We start from the raw sequence: 16,850 nt of genomic DNA, 5'->3' as shown, positions 1-16,850 counted from the left end.
GGGCCAAAAGGCTCTGCTTCAGTATGGTTTGTGTCAAGCCATTCATTAATCTGGCTGTTTGATGAAGAGATAAAATGTAGTAGAAATAAACATGTTAAGAATCAATAGAAGCGGAGGACTATTATTAAGTTTTTTTTAGGACTATTATTATGTTGTAATGTTTGGTTGACCAATTAGCAGAGAGGGGCGTTTCATTCCCGCCCACATGTAGAGATCGAATATTCAAGTTGTTTATTCATTTTCTATCCCTGAATGTAAAAACGAAAAATCAAGCCGGATTCTTGATTTTTCGTTTTGTTTGAATAATTGAAAAACGAAATATGTGCCCGTTTTTCATTTTTCAGATTTCAATATTAAAACAAAAATTGACTGGACGGAAGATACCCTGATTTAGTAAAAGACACATCTAAAAGAAATGGATTTAGAGCAACAAAAAAACTAATAACAATAAAACTAATAAATAAATAAATGGGCCTAAAATAAAATAAAAATAGGAACAGCTTAATTTCCAGATTTCAACTGAGTCATCCACCAATGACAAGCTGAAGTCTCTAAACCCCAATTTATTAGAGAAATACAAAATGTAAAAAAAAAAATATGTTGACTTGACTAATTTTGACTAGAAAATAAACAAACATTAACAGAGAAGAATCACCAACAGTGGAACAGAAACGATACAGAACAAAGAACCATGGCAAACTGAGGACTTAAATAGAAACTAATTGCTGGAGAATCAACCAGGAACCCAGGAACTAAGACTGTGAACATGAATACAAAATAAAAGACGTAAACACATGAACAAAACCCAATACCAAGTTCCTGAAATCCTGAAAATTTGAGAATTTATTTTAGATATGCTATTTTCACAATGCATCAATATTACATTAGCAGCAGTATAACACCTTTAAAGGGTTAGTTCACCCAAAAATGAATATTAGCCTGTGTTTTACTCACCCTCAAAGCATTCTAGGTGTATGTGACTTTCTTATTTTAGACGAATCAAATCGGAGTAATATTAAAAATTGTCCTGGCCCCTCCAAGCCTTTCAAATTGGGGTAAGCGGGTGTTGGTTGTCAATGTCAACAGTTCAGAAGACGTGAAATAAAGTGCGCGCATCCATAATAAAACGTCCCTCACACGGCTCGGGGGGGTGAATAAAGGCCTCCTGTAGCGAATCCATGCATTTTTGTAAGATAAATATCCATATTTCAAGTGTAATAAACACTTTTTTTCTCACTTCCGCTGACTGTGGTATGCGGAAGACGTTCAGGCGGATGACGTAGGACGTATGCTCTGAGAAATGCTGGAGCAAAGGAAACAAAGTTTCCTTACTTTAGCAAAGGAAAACCAGTCTCCTCTTGGCTTATATCGAAATCCTCCGACATTTTTCTTTACAAATCCTCATTTTGTGCTTCTAATTAGTGAACGGCGTTGTGTTTTGTTTTGTCTCCACATTCGTCACTAATCACACAACGTCGACGTCTTACATCATGGATTCACTACAGGAGACCTTTATTCACTCCCCGGAGCCGTGTGAGGGACGTTTTATTATGGATGCACACACTTTATTTCACGTCTTCTGAACTGTTGTCAACCATCACCCACTTACCCCCATTGAAAGGCTTGGAGGGACCAGGACAGTTTTTTATATAAATCCGATTGGATTCGTCTGAAAGAAGAAAATCACTTACACCTAGGATGCTTTGAGGGTGAGTAAAACACAGGCTAATTTTAATTTTTGGGTGAACTAACCCTTTACTTTAGACTGGTGTTCTCTGGTGTAGAAACTGAAGAAAATAAATTAAATTAAAAGAAGAGAATTCCAACTGGATGTTTTAACAGGGATGTAACAGGATTAATCTAAAAATGCCAAGCATGGTGTGTATTTTATTCAGTTCTGTGGTTTCGTGTCATTCCTGCTTTACTGTTGTTTATTCATAAATCTTGTGAATCGATACTCGATTAAGAATTGTACAATTTTCTTTGAAATATACACAAAACATAAAGGTGTTCAACAATAAAAGCTTTCTCAATTTGGAACCAGTGCATACAAAAGACAAAGCTACATATTTGAACATTTCTGTGTCTTATACAGAAGATAAACCATGAAAATTTCTCTCAGCTATCCAAACTTAAACTTCTATATAATACATACGAATGGGCCGTCAGTGGTTTGGTGGATTTGTAGAAGTTAAATCTGGCCTACAACAAACTGACAAATATTTTAAGGAGACATCTTTCATCATTAGGAACCTGGTAAGCCTCATTGAGGAACTATGTCTTAATATAAATTGCCCCAGAAGTTTTTCACAGATCTTTTAACTCATATTAGGCCAGTATGAGACAACAATAAAATGGGAAATGGAAAAGTGAAAGCTTTAATTAAGAAAGTCTGTCTTCTTTGGAAATGCATGGCTTGTAGTAGAACAACGTCCATACTGAAAGATGGAATGCACTTCTGCACACATTTCAACTGTCCAAGTTCAAGTGAGCTTTACTCAACTCAACTCAACTCAACTTTATTTATATAGCACCACTAAAAATAACAATTGTTGACCAAGGTGCTGTACAATATATCAAATATCATCAACATTAACACCATACAACATAAACTACTGCACAGAAAAGACCAGACACAGCCCAATTCAACTGTGATCAAAAGCCAGAGAAAAAAAGATGATTGAGTTTTACTTAAAACTCATGCATTGTAGAGGCAGTTCTAATAAAAATTGGTTGGCTGTTCCAGAGTTGGTTTCCCCATGATTTCAATCTAGCCCGAGGAACATTTAATAGTCTCTGGTTGGATGACCTAAGAGACCTTCCAGGATTGTGAACAGATAATAAATTGGACTTATATACAGGAGCTAACCCATTCACAGCTTTAAAAACCAGCAACAGGACTTTAAAATCAATTTTGTAACGAATTGGGAGCCAATGCAAATATATTAGTACTGGGGTAATGTGCTCTCATTTATGCACACCAGTAAGGAGCCTAGCAGCAGCATTTTGTACCATTTGAAGCCAATTAAGAGATGCTTGATTAATACCCATATAAAGGGAATTACAATAATCAAGCCTTGTTGAAATAAAAGTATGAATAACCCTTTCAAAGTCCTCAAAAAAAATATATGGTTTTGACAACCGTACTAATCTGTTTGTCAAATTTGAGAGCACTATAAAAATACACACCCAAATTCTTCACTAGTGGTTTCACACAGGAAGACAAATGGTCAAAATTTAAACCAGGGGAGGTAGCAGCTTCTGAAGGTTCAAAAACGATAAATCTCAGTTTTACCTTAATTGAGGAGAATAAAATCTGAGCGATAATAGAGCCTTGAGGGACACTGCATGTAAGAGGAGCTGCATCCGACGTAAATTCACCAACACTAACAGAGAACCTTCTATTATTGAAATAGGACTGAAACCATTTGAGAGCATTTCCCTGAATACCCACCCAGTGCTCCAAATGAGAGATCAGAACAGAGTGATCAATTGTATCAAATGCCGCCCTCAGATCTATCAGCACTAACACAGCAGACTTGCAAGAATTGAGAGTCAGTAAAATATAATTTAGAACTTTTACCAGTGCTGTTTCTGTGGAATGGTTTTTCCTAAAACCTGATTGGAACACTTCAAAAATATTATTAAGCAGAACGCTCTGTAGTTGGTGAAACACTATTTTTTCTAACATTTTAGACATAAAAGAAAGATTTGAGACTGGCTTAAAATTAGTCAGCATTGTCGGATCTAAATTAGGCTTTTTAAGAAGTGGATGGACAATGGCGTGCTTCAGGTCATCTGGTACTATTGCCGTTTCAAGGCAGCTGTTCATAATCTTTAGAACAATATGCCCAATCACCTCAAAAATTTGTTAAAAAATCATTAAAGAAGAATGTCACAGGGGGATCCAGAAAGTTTAAGCTGGCTTACAATATCTTGAATGTCACAGGGGGATCCAGAAAGTTTAAGCTGGCTTACAATATCTTGAATGTCACAGGGGGATCCAGAAAGTTTAAGCTGGCTTACAATATCTTGAATGTCACAGGGGGATCCAGAAAGTTTAAGCTGGCTTACAATATCTTGTAAAGCAGGCAGAGTTACAGGCTCAAACTGACTGTGCTGGTGTAGAGTGGAGGGACAGAGGGATCATGACAAGAAGACGGGATATTTGGCCTAATATCCCTTATCTTGTCCACAAAAAAAGTTGTCACACATGGCCAGAGACACTGTGGGAAAGAGACCAACTGAAGGGTTAACAGCGGCATTTATAATGGAAAAAAGTGCTCTTGGATTGTGAAAGTTCTTTTCAATCAGATCTGAGAAGTACTTAAACTTATATGTAAACTTACAAAATGTCATGCCTTACAGGACCACAATGCTACATATTTAAACATATATAAACATAAACAAATGAAACAAAAATATAAACATACAGACATATAAACGTAGCTAACCTATTGAAAGAATAGACTAAGATTGATCTCTCCAATATCAGGCTATACAATGTTCCTGTTGTCATAAGCAACCTACCGGAGAAAATGAAAAACAGTAAATCAGGAAACCTTAGTATAAACAGTTAAGTACCTTTAGTGACACTTACAGGGATAGTTCACCTTCCGTTGCTGGTCCCTACTGTCTTCCATGGTATGGAGGGGGAAAAAACAATATAAAAAAGTCAATGGGGACCAGCAAGATGAACTATCCCTTTAAGGACAAATTTACACTAAATAGACAAAAGACAAAAATAGGATGTACAAACATTCAATAGATGATACAAACAAAATTATACACATTATATACTATATGATGCAAACAATAGGCAAAATTTTAAAGTGTCTTAAATGACTCTTATCATGAGTAGAGTAAAATTTCAATTTTCAAGGTACAATTTAAATGAGAGGTGTGTGCATACTCAGGGATAGCATTCCAGCTGAGGGGCACTATTCATGGGTTTCATGTGACGTCACACAGTGGTGCGGCCGCCATTTGTAGGACCGAATTGCAATTCCGTCAGTCTGCTGTGCTGTGCTCTGGGCTGTGATAACAGCAAATCACAATGGATTATTTACTGGATTATTGGATGTATGGGATTCTTTTGATTAAATATTTCTCGTAAGCATAGATGCGTGTTTACATTTTAGTATTTTAGTTAGCAAGTTCATAATGAAACTTGCAAAAGGTTAAATTCGCGTGCGTGACTGCTGATTTGCCAGAAAACTTTCGTTATGCTCCACCTAAAGCTAATAAATCAACGAGATGTTTTTGATCTTTGATCTAAGTACAGTTATGTGAGTCTAGAATGTTTATGCTGCACTAAACTTTGACGAAAAACACTCAGACCCGCAAACAAACAGATGAAGAAGAGGAGGATGATGACGGTCCAGCGCACACAAGGAGAAAGGTTTGTAGTTTTAGTTTCCACATTCTTATTTTTATGAATGTAACTGAATGTAATTACTTCAAAGATGTTAGAGTGAAGAGGACCTGTTTGTACTATTACTATTATAATTCTGTAGAAGAACGTTATTTTAAAATAATCTCATTTAACTAAATAAGCTAGTTGCAAGTGATTCTTACGATGGCAATGTAACGTTACTGCTGCAATAAAATGTATATGCATCAATATGTCTGAGATCATATGCAGTAGCTGTGCCCTGCTTTTACAGTTACTAAATGTAAGCAGACATGTTCAGGTGCTCACCACTGCCAAAACACATGTAACTGACTACAACAAAACACAGAATTACAGTTTTGTTGCTACTTTAGTTGCTGCTTCACTTGGCATGTAGAAACATACAGGAATAACTGAATATTTATCTTAAATGTGGCACAGATGTCTTTTAACAATGTTTTTTAGTAACCAAGAGAAGTGTCATCACAGAAGAATATATATACATTTACTTTCAGTTTGGTGCATTCAGATAGACCTTTAGTAATAGATACTTGTGCATTATTTACTCTTTACAGGTGCAGAAATGAAAGCTCCCAAGCAAAGTACTCTCTGGACTAAGATGTGGAAAGACATGCTGCACAATGACCCACAATGAGCAACAACCAAGAACAGTATTCACTGATTACCTTTAAAAATTATTCATAGTAACAGTTAGGTAATAATTTTTACCAATGTGTTTCTCAAAACACCTTTTAAATTTGTTATGTTTTAACCTTTATTAAATGTTACAGTCCAAGTGTACATATAAATGCCGCATTCATTCAAGTAAATGCATGGGTAATTTGGCAAAATGTTAAATATTTTATCTACACTTATTGTATAACTGCTGCTTTTTTGCTGTAATTGCATGGTTTTGTTAATAAATTGTTTTGTAAATAAATGTTCCTCATGCCAGCTTGGTCAAGCTAGTTATTTAATGGACTTTAAAATTGCTTTCATAATAATGAGATGTTTATAGATTTGTTAAGTCATGTTATTTATGTATTATAATCTATATAATTAAGATGAAAGTAAACGTTTTGTTTAGGTAACGTTATTAATTTTAAATGAAATATTAATGAACAGTACAGTAGATATATAAATGCAACTGTGCTAAGTCTGGCGTGCTACGCAACCGGCCGATTCCGGCTTGTATGCCGCAGTGTCGGCAAGTTACGGTTGTCGCATCTGGTCCGGTTGATTCGGCCCAGAATCTGAAAGTGAGTACGCAAGCATCCAGGCCGGGTGCTGCAGATGGATCCGGTCCGATGGACAAGTCTCTTAACAGGTGAAAATTTAACTGAAAATGGCCCGAGTGTACTGAGAGGGATTGTGTATGAGGTAGATGTAAATAGCCAGCAAACGTCAGTTTTCCCTAGACTGTGGTCAGTTCGCTTGACAGTAAATAAGGATCTAATCCTAAAGTGTCTATTTTTTTTTAATACCATTGTTTTCCGTTGTTATTTAAGTGTTATTTTGGTTTCTGATCACCAAGGAGAGGCTATGCAAGGTCCTAAAGATGGCGGCTGCAACAAAAAAAGTCAAGTGACTGAAACCCATGAATACTTCAATCAGTAAATATTACATAAAAATTCATAAAAGTGCTAAACTGACCCAAGTGTACATATCAGAACAGAAACAACCCTCAGATTACTTCTTCACTGTTCAAAAGTGCACAATAATTATTTTTCACTAGATGGCACCACATAGAAACTTTTGTAATAGATCACAATTTTTAAACTTGCTTTTCAAACATCAGATATATTAACAAAGGATTATATTAAAAACAAATTGTTTATATGGAGCAATTAACCACTGTTAGTAATGTTACAGTGTGCTTTTGTTTTGTTTTTTATCTTTTTAATTATTTATCCTTGTCAGCAGAGGGGTATTGCTCAAAAGTAGAATTAAGAAAGCCAGGATAACAGTAAAGGCACGGCTTGACCTAGCTTAATCAGCGCATCCTGGCTTAGTCCGTTGCACGTTTGCCAAGCCATGATAAGAACGTGAAGCTATGTCAAGCCAGGACTGCGTTCAGCCCCGACAAAAACGGTGCAAAGCGTTTTTTAAACGGAAACGGTGGTGCGTTGAACACCCTGTTCTGATGACGCAAGAGTTGCTACTATGGCAGCTGAGAAGGCCATTCTTTGTGCTCTTTTTGAATAATTTTTGGAGCCTGACGAAATCTGTATAAATACGTGTTTAATACTGCAAAATACACTCGATGTTACAGTCACTGCCCTTGCAGTCCAGAATAAAAGAGAACATACCAATCAAATTAAGGGATTTGTGGAAACTGTGGTTCCTAATTATTGTGATCCAACATTTGCCTCGCATTTCAGGATAAAAAGACAAACATTTCAGGTGAAGGATAATCCACTTCTTACCTCCAAGACTGTGTTATGATCTATATGACCTTATTATTTTTATTGTGAGTATTAGGCTTATCATTATTGCTGATCACTGTTGTTGTGCTATGTTATTGTAATATTTTCCATTATATAATCAGAGGGACATAGAAAAGTTTATGAAAGTGCCACTCCATAAAACAATAGCAAAATATATAAATATGTATAGTATTTTTATGTTACATTAATCAGTATTTAGCACACCTTCCTAAGGAAAGAATATGGACCAGAAGACATTGCAATTACTAATTGATATTTAGACATACTTAAAGAAGTTCCAGATCTATACTTGTGCCCTTATTATTTCAGTTATTTTGCCTTTAATGTAAATAAACATGTGCAAACAATATACTTGCTCTTGTGAATTTATTTTGATGTTAATTACATTGTGCGAGCTGTCTCTTTAATACCGCTTATATGTTGCTGCTGATTGGGCTGACATGTTTGACACACCCACCAAACAAGAGAAAACGCATCTCAAACCCCGTTGCACACCGTTTCCAGGAAACATGTCGTTCAAACCGGAAACCGTAGCAAAACGGTGCACACCGGTTTGAGCTTGAACATGCCCCAGGTGTAGATAGTTGGGATAAGTGCACGTTCACGGCATTCTTAAACAGACCACGGGATCGATCAAAGAATGATGCAAAAATGGATAAAACCTGTGCGGCATACTTCTCACCAAATGAGCAACAGCTTCTAATGTAAACATATGAAGAGGTGAAACATATAATATGTAAAAAGGGAAATACGGCTGCTATAATAAAACAAAGAGAAAAAGCCTGGCAGACAGAGTTGTACACTTTGCCTTAAATGTGACCAGTGGACATGCATGTTACTCAGGAAATTTATCATGAAGATTAATTGCAAACACTTTGCACTATGCACATCTATTTTATCTGTTTAGTTTATTTTATCTGTCTATTTAATCTGTCTCATCTATTTACATTTAGTTTTTTTTTCTAATTGATTTGATCTAATCTATAATCTGATAATTTGATCTATTTTTATCTATCTAATCGTTTATCTATTTTATCTCTCTTATCTATCTATCCTTCTTAAAGCTGCAGTCTGTAACTTTTTTGGGTTAAAAATGATCCGAAATCAATATTTGAGCAAGTACATAACCAGCCAGTGTTTAAAACTATCGTCTTACTTTAGTCCGATTCACAGCGGTTATTTTATAATAATGTTTTCTAATTTGAGTGGTACAGGTAGGTTTCGCGGGAAATTCGAGCATGGCACTGCGTCATTACGTCACTTCTGTAAACATAAAGAAGTTGTCCCGGCTACTAGACTATTGCATGTGAGGATCCTGCAGGTGAAGGATCGTTTATAGCCTTTTCTCACAGCAACTGGAATAATTAAATGTATCATTTTGATGGCAGATTGTAATCCATAGAGGATTATGTGTTTATGAAACACATGTGAATGAAATTAAATTATATTCCAGTTATAAATGTGCTTCTGATTACGGATAGCCTGGGATTACAAAGATTTGTATTTTAAAGAAAACCAGTTTGAAAGGAACACAATTTGCTTTTTGGGTTAAAATAATTTCTTAATATGAAATTCGAAGAGTATGACAATTAGATTAGACTGTGCAGAAATTGAAATCTACACGCTAATACACACTATATTCATAGTCACCAATGCTGATGTTGTTAACATTAATCATTCGAGAATAAATTATAACAATAATAATAATTTGAACTGTTTGATGTGATATGAGCTAACAGATCTTTAGATTTAATCACCATTAGTAGCAAGATTTATGGTAATGTTTTTTTTCCTCAGTTGGTCAGAACAAATGTGGCAGACTTGTTACTTACTTGTTCAGATGGCAATATACGGTGAAAATTCTTATTTGGGTCATATTCCAAGACGTAGGCTAGAATCTGTGATAGCGAGTACAGTAAATATCCACACCGGTGCGGTGACTGACTGCCACACATACTCTTCAGAACATTAGATTCATCTGCCGCTGGAGCACAACCCACGCAAGCTAGATAATTCCGCACACAGCTGCAATTCCAGGTTTTCAAACAGAGATGGCAACAAAGAGGCAAAACTTGGGATGGGCTTCAACCCAAGACTAAGACTTCACCACCACAGCAGAGAAGCTGGCCCTGGAGTTGAATAAAGGGAAGCCAGTGATGGAAGGGATCCAGGGAGGGACAGCCACTGACTCAAGAGAGCAAGAGAAACTGGCCTCTTCATACAAGGTACATTATTGCCATACTACTGCACATGGAATACAATAAAATATTTAGATTTTTTTATGTGGACTGTCTGACTTTGCCTTACCTTGCAGTGTCTGGTAACACACTTCTGGAGCCACCAGACTGTGATCTGCCGGTGAGTACTCTTTATTAAAATCATAGGCTTGGCATGTCCTGTCAAAACTATCAATAGAATTTTTATTGAATATGGCAGAAGGAAGGCACATCTGCAGCAGTGGAGTGCACTTCTGCCGATGATGAGACTGTGTCGCTGGACTCCAGAAGGCTTGAGGTATCATGTCAATTTTGTGGAAATAGCTAAATTTGTTTAGTCCATAATGGATAAAAAGTCAGCGACGTGGTGCTAATAGAAAATATCATATTTGTAACAGGATCCAGACACTGTGCATCCTGGTGACATAGTGAGTATTGCCTGAAGTAAATCTGCACACATCTTTACAGTGCATGTGTGGAGACTGTAGCTACTCTGGATAGCCCCTATGTTTTTGCTTATCCAATTGTGCTATATTGAGCGCTGGTAGCGCAACGTTCTCTTTATTAATTGAAACCCGAATAAAATCACCAGCAGCAGTCAAGCTGACCCCGTCCTCTTCCTTCTCAATCATTGACTTTGTTACAATCATTCATGAAATCTAGAGCATGCAGTAGATCAAGAGTAAAAATAGTGCTTAACATCCAGTTGATAGTCATATGTAACACATTTAATTCTTAAAATACCATCAACATTACAATATGTTATTAGTAAAAACCTTTAGAAGTGTGGCAAGAAGAATTTGGCAATTTTGTAAAACACCAAGAATGTCAGAATATCTGTAAAACTGCAGCGCTAGATTTTCAAACCTACCTTTTATCATGACTTCATGGTGGCTGAAATAAAGAAAATGATTTAAATGAAAATGTTAAATTCAATGCTTTATACTTTCAGAAGCTTAAAGTTAATCTTTCGGTTAAATGACTGTATTACACATAAAACAAGCCCTGACAATATGTAACTAAATTACATGCTTTAGCAAATTGCTGCCTACTGATTAAACATGAAGTTATTGTGCATGGGCTGTGAACTGAAGGCAGCAACATGAATAAAAAATTGCTGATGTGGACTTTAAGTATCTGTGTTATTGATAGTTCTCTGTAGTATTATGCGATATCACAAACAACGATAGACTAAATTTAAACTTACAAGTAAACAGAGGATTATGCAAACACACTGGTCAAATATGAGTTTCAAAAATATTCATAATCACATTTATTCCACAGAAAGCAAAGTACATGCAAATGTTGTACTGCATGTAATAACATGGATAAAATGTTACATGTAAATATTGCATAAAAACATAAACCCCCTTAGGCTACAGTACAAGGGTGCTGTGATTAAACTACTTGCTATATTTGCACCATTGCATTTAAGGATCTTGAAAAAGCTATGAAGAAAGGTTGTTTTGGAACTCTGCAGTCCTTTCTAGATGGAAAGTGATATTGTATCAGATACTCACTGGAGTTGCGTTGCTCAGAGCTAGAGCCAAGCATGCATACAGGGAAAGTAACACCACAGTCATAATGAGCTGTTCACTTGATCCAGGTTAGCTGAACTCAGCCAAAGGCACTGAAGCAGGGACTGCAGCCCTGCATACTGCCCTTTATACTGGTGCTCTCGGTGGGTGGATGCAATGAATTTTCGAGTGTGTGCAGTAATCTTTTGGTAAACATGACACAATTTACTGACAGAGCTGTCCAGAAAAGAGGAAAAGATTCCATCATTACAAAATCCTCACTTTAGATAATTAATCATTAACCGTATTAAGTAATAACTAAATAAATACATATATAAATATCTTATTCCATTAATTGTAAGATTTTCCAAGGATCTTAAGTTTTTTTTTTTTTTTGTCTTTGGTTTTTGTATTTCTTTAGAACACACACACACACAAACACACTGTCACGAATTCGGTCCATGGACTTCTGTTTATTCACCACCAGAGGTCACCCTTTCCATTACATTGACTCTCGCACAACACAAACTGTTGCATACCCCCCCTGACTACATATTCCATCATTCATTGCACGGTTTGCACACTGCACTGATTGCACTCATTGCACACAGCTGTTTCTTATCACCTCACTCACTATATAACACCCACTCAAACTGCCATTCTCATCTGAGTATTGTTTAGCCCGTACCCCATTCCGAGTCTCTGTGTTTTCCTTGGTTTGCCTTGCCTTGCCTGTTTTTGCGGTTTCTGATCTTTGCCTGTTTTCCTGGATTTTTCCCTCTCGTCTCGCCTCTGTGATTCTGTCTGCCGATTGGTGACCTACGCTAGCCCTGGGACTATTCTTGTGTTTTGCCCGCCATATACCTGTTTGCCATTGTTTGACCCTGCCTGTTTACCACGTCTCTTTAATAAAGCCTGCAGATGGATCCACACGTCTCACGTCTCGTCAGCCCCGTCACACACACACATACAACTGCAATTGAAATGACTAAATCACTAAATCAATAAGTATTAATTTACAAATGTAAGCTTTTCTGTAAGATCCAGAGTTATTATTTTGTTTTTTTTACTACATCGATAACAGTTTAGTGGCAAATTAAAAGTGATAACGTTTTTTTTATTTAGCTATAATCAATTATTCAACCCATATTCAACGCAGTTGTTTTTAAGTCACTTATTTGTTAAAACACAATTAAGTCTTTGGAACTCTATAAGAAAACTGAATTAGCTGTTACACATACATACATGGAGGTAAAAAAATGCCTCCATGTATGTGGTCATATAAGACCACACTCCACTACTGAGGTCATATAAGAACTTTATGTTCTCAGAATCACTCGAATGTGTAAACTTTCTACAATAGTTTACTGATGCCTTTGTTGAACATTTTTCAGAAAATTATGTTCTTTTCAGCAAAATGTCTTGCAGGTCAAGGGGTTGAATAATTTTGATTGCAACAGTTTGGAATCAAATCTTTCATCCTTCATTCCGCTTTCATGTCACTATCAACTACTAAAGATAAGGATTGAGAAACACTAATTTGTTAATTTGTTGTTTGCTGTTCAGCATGAGGAAGAGGCTTGACTCAGTGTCTTGCATAATATGAAGACAAAGTTTTGAACATGGTGTTTAGTTTATTTTAAGCTAAACGATTTTACTGCTAAGCACAGACAAATCAAGATAAAGACAAAAACAAAATCTTCAAACGCATGATTAATAGAAATCTTAAACGTAATGCACAACCTTCTGAATAATACAATGAATAGTTAATTATAACTAGTTATGGTTAATTATTCATATTTCCCATGAGCTGATCCGCTACAGTGATTATTCTTAAACAGTTGTTACAAGTTAAACAAGTTAAAAAGTTGTGCCCCAAATGACGCACTCTTCATTATGCACTTATACAATATTTTGTATACGTTTTTTTTTTTTAATTTTGCCATTCAACATCAGTCTGATATGCCCTCCGCAACGTAAATAAAGCAGTGACAGCTGAATGCATGAAGTGTCCAACTTTTCCACACTTTTTGGTAAATTAAGTGCATCATCTGGGTATTTAAGGTGCACTTTTTTTCTTTTTGTAATTTTAATTGTGAAAAACGGCATAGAATAGTGCATAAGTACGCAAATCGGGACGCACCTCTAGTTATCCCATGGATAGCACATTCAGTTATTGTACACTTTATGTGTCATTATATCTTTAAAATGATCAAATATTAAGCCTTTTTAAAGTATAAAATATGCTTTTAATAAATATTAAAGTCAAACAAATAGATCTAGAAATCTAGAAAGCCATACCTTTTTTTCAAACTAAATGAAAACATTACAATAACAGAGATTATAGAGATTAAACAACAAAGAGATTGTCATTTAAAACATTTCAAATGATTAAATATCCTTAAATCAAATCTATATATATTTCTAGCTAGGATTTAACATTCTTAATACTACTTAGGTCATATAAAATATTTAATAGAATAGATTAATCAAGCAAAGGTCAAACAAACCCAATCCACCCATTTTTATAAGGAACTGATATTTGAAGGTTACTGACAGCATGAAAACTTTGCTGTCTGATACTACAAGGTGGCCATCAGGGAGCACAGCAAGGCCTCTAGGGCTGCTCAGACCTTGGCTCACAATAGACTGACCAACACCTACAGAAGAATAAAGCACAATACAGTGCTGCTTTCCCCAGTCTGCAACCAGCACATCTCCATCTGCATCAATACAAATGCCCCAAGGATTCGAAAGGACAGGACCCATTCCAGAGCAGATACCCAAGATACGAATGGTGTTCCACCCAGGTTCTAGCACCTTTATACAAGGTGCCCGTCCAGTTTCATTGCCCCTCTCAGAGACGGCTATCAAACCAGATGTCAAGTAATTTGCCACCAGGTAAGTCCTATGGAAGCATGTAACAACTGTGCGCTCCATTTTAGCTCCTGTCTTAGGACCCAGCTTCAAGGCTGTTAAGGTTCCACAGTGGATATCTGCCACCAAAAACTTATCTTGGAGCTTCCAGATCTTGCTGAGCACCTGCTGGCCCTGATGTTTCTCCAAAAGTCTGCAGAAGCTAACTATGCCGGCTAAACACCAGGAGTACACGTTCAGCAGCACAAGTAAGGGCTATTAAGCCCTTATTATTACCAGCGACATCAAAGAAGTTACAGCAATGTCTGGAAGTACCCTCACATGCTGGAGGAGAGATTTGTTGCACAACATTTCTCTGTAGATCAGTTATCTGCACACAGACATTTCCACAGTCCACCACAAACAGCTGCCCTTGAGGAGTGGCATGAACTCCACTGGGTAAGGTGAAAACGTGCGTGGCATAATGTGGCATAATGGACCAAAAAGGCCAAACTCAATATGCTCCTCTGCATTATTAATATACATAACTAATATACAGGCAAGCAGGTGAGCCTAGAATAAATGCAACACGCACAGTTTCGCGTTAAGCGTTTTTCCATATAGAATAAACTGTCTACAGCTCTTTTATATCATTGTCTTTGTCCATTAAGCTACATTACGTGTTTTATTTATAATGATTTTCTATAGGAGGAAAATGTTTAACGTGCAATTTAACGCATTGCGTTCTGGGCTCCTCTGCTTGCCTGTACGGAGTTGATCCTTTTAAAATCACTTAATGCATTTCAAAATGCACGTTCATATTTGCTGTTCTGTATATACTTTGAGTCAACAACAAGACATATAGGCTACTGTATTGTCTTTATCATAGTCCGTTATTATGCCATTAAGCGTTTTGCTGTATGGGAGGACAAGTGAAAGTTTGCGCATTGTGTTCATAGCCATCTGTTTGCCTTGTAGTACATTAAATAATAACTATATATCGAATTTGATCTTTTAATTGAACTTAATGTATCTTAATACATTACGCCATGTTAAGTCTTTATGTTTTTCTACAGGACGAAAACGCTTAACGAGAGACTTTGTGCATTGCATTCATATTCTGCTGTTCTGTGGCGACGGATTCGCGGGTCTTGTCTTTTTCTTGCAGGACCCTGTATGTTATAGTACTAAATTAGTTTTAATCGTTTAATCACCACAGCGTCTTGTCTCCATTGGCAACACGCAGGATTTGTGTCGATTGCAAGTGACGTCGCAGGTATCTGAAAGTGCAAGTGGCGATTGCAAGTGACTTTGTAATTTAGTTTATTTTTTCTTGTCTTCACCACCTGGCTACTGTTGTAAAATGTTGAGAGATTCAAACAAAAAGTAATCAATAAATAGAACAAAATAAAAAATAAAAAAGACAGCAAGTGATGTCGCTAGCGGAAGCGCAAAGCTGCGTCCGAAATCGCATACTTCCATACTATATAGTAGGCGAAAAACAGTATGCGAGGCGAGTAGTACGTCCGAATTCCATTCATACTACTCGCATTCATACTATATAGAACGTACTTTTTTAACGGTCGAGTAGTACGTTCAAATTCAAATGTAGTACCTACTAAGCAGTATGCGATTTCGGACGCACCCCAAGTGTCTGAGATTGCAAGTCTGAGCGGGCAAGTGCAAGGCTGCAGCTAGACCCCCTTGAAGCACGTGCTCCGACACGCAGAAGCGATGTCTGATTCCAGAACAAACTGATTCTTTTCAATGAACCTTTTAAATTGGTTCGCAAATTGCACCAAACGATTCATTCACGAATTAGAATGATCTGATTGCAGCTGTTCTCGAGTCGACAACTCACTGATTCAAATGAACCGTTTAGTGCGAGTCTCCAGTGAACTGAATTCACAAGTAAGAACAGGGAGAGCTTGTGAGCGTGTGTGCGACTGATGCTGATAAAAGTAAGTTACTAATGTCGAATTTTAGGATTAATTATTGTAACTGAAAATCAGATTTAGGTCAAAACTGTCCGTTGTTTGTGAACTAAATCTGCTGTAAAGGGTGATCTATTTAAGCCCACTGAAATGATTGAATGCAGACACATCAACATCAGTGTCTCTGTTTTAGGTAAAAAAACATTAAAATAACACAGATTAAAATAACTCATGCACGTTCAAATTCCCCGCTGCAGTTAACAGTTTTATTAAAATGCTACGCATTATCAACAGTATACATTTTTATATTGTTTGGATTAACTAGCGAAGTAGAACATATGAATGTTTATTCATCATAACCATACTGAAAATAAGTAAATATTGTTAGCTGATGCTAACTGTCTAGCTAACAAGCTTGCTGGTGCTAAGTTGAGGTAATTTTTAGATATAAAGTCCAAATATTTTTACTCAACCACCTAGATAGAATA

General features: G+C 36.5%; 1 pseudogene; it reads right to left on the bottom strand.

Moving 5' to 3' along the window:
* Positions 1-10,946, bottom strand: part of LOC107552385 (radixin-like) — a 112,313-nt pseudogene extending 101,367 nt beyond the window's left edge.
* Between the last annotated feature and the right edge of the window lie 5,904 nt (positions 10,947-16,850).

Source organism: Sinocyclocheilus grahami, unplaced genomic scaffold, assembly GCF_001515645.1.
Source record: "Sinocyclocheilus grahami isolate Dianchi unplaced genomic scaffold, SAMN03320097.WGS_v1.1 scaffold448.1, whole genome shotgun sequence".
Lineage (NCBI taxonomy): Eukaryota > Metazoa > Chordata > Actinopteri > Cypriniformes > Cyprinidae > Sinocyclocheilus > Sinocyclocheilus grahami.
This window is presented reverse-complemented; position numbering and strand designations above follow the sequence as displayed.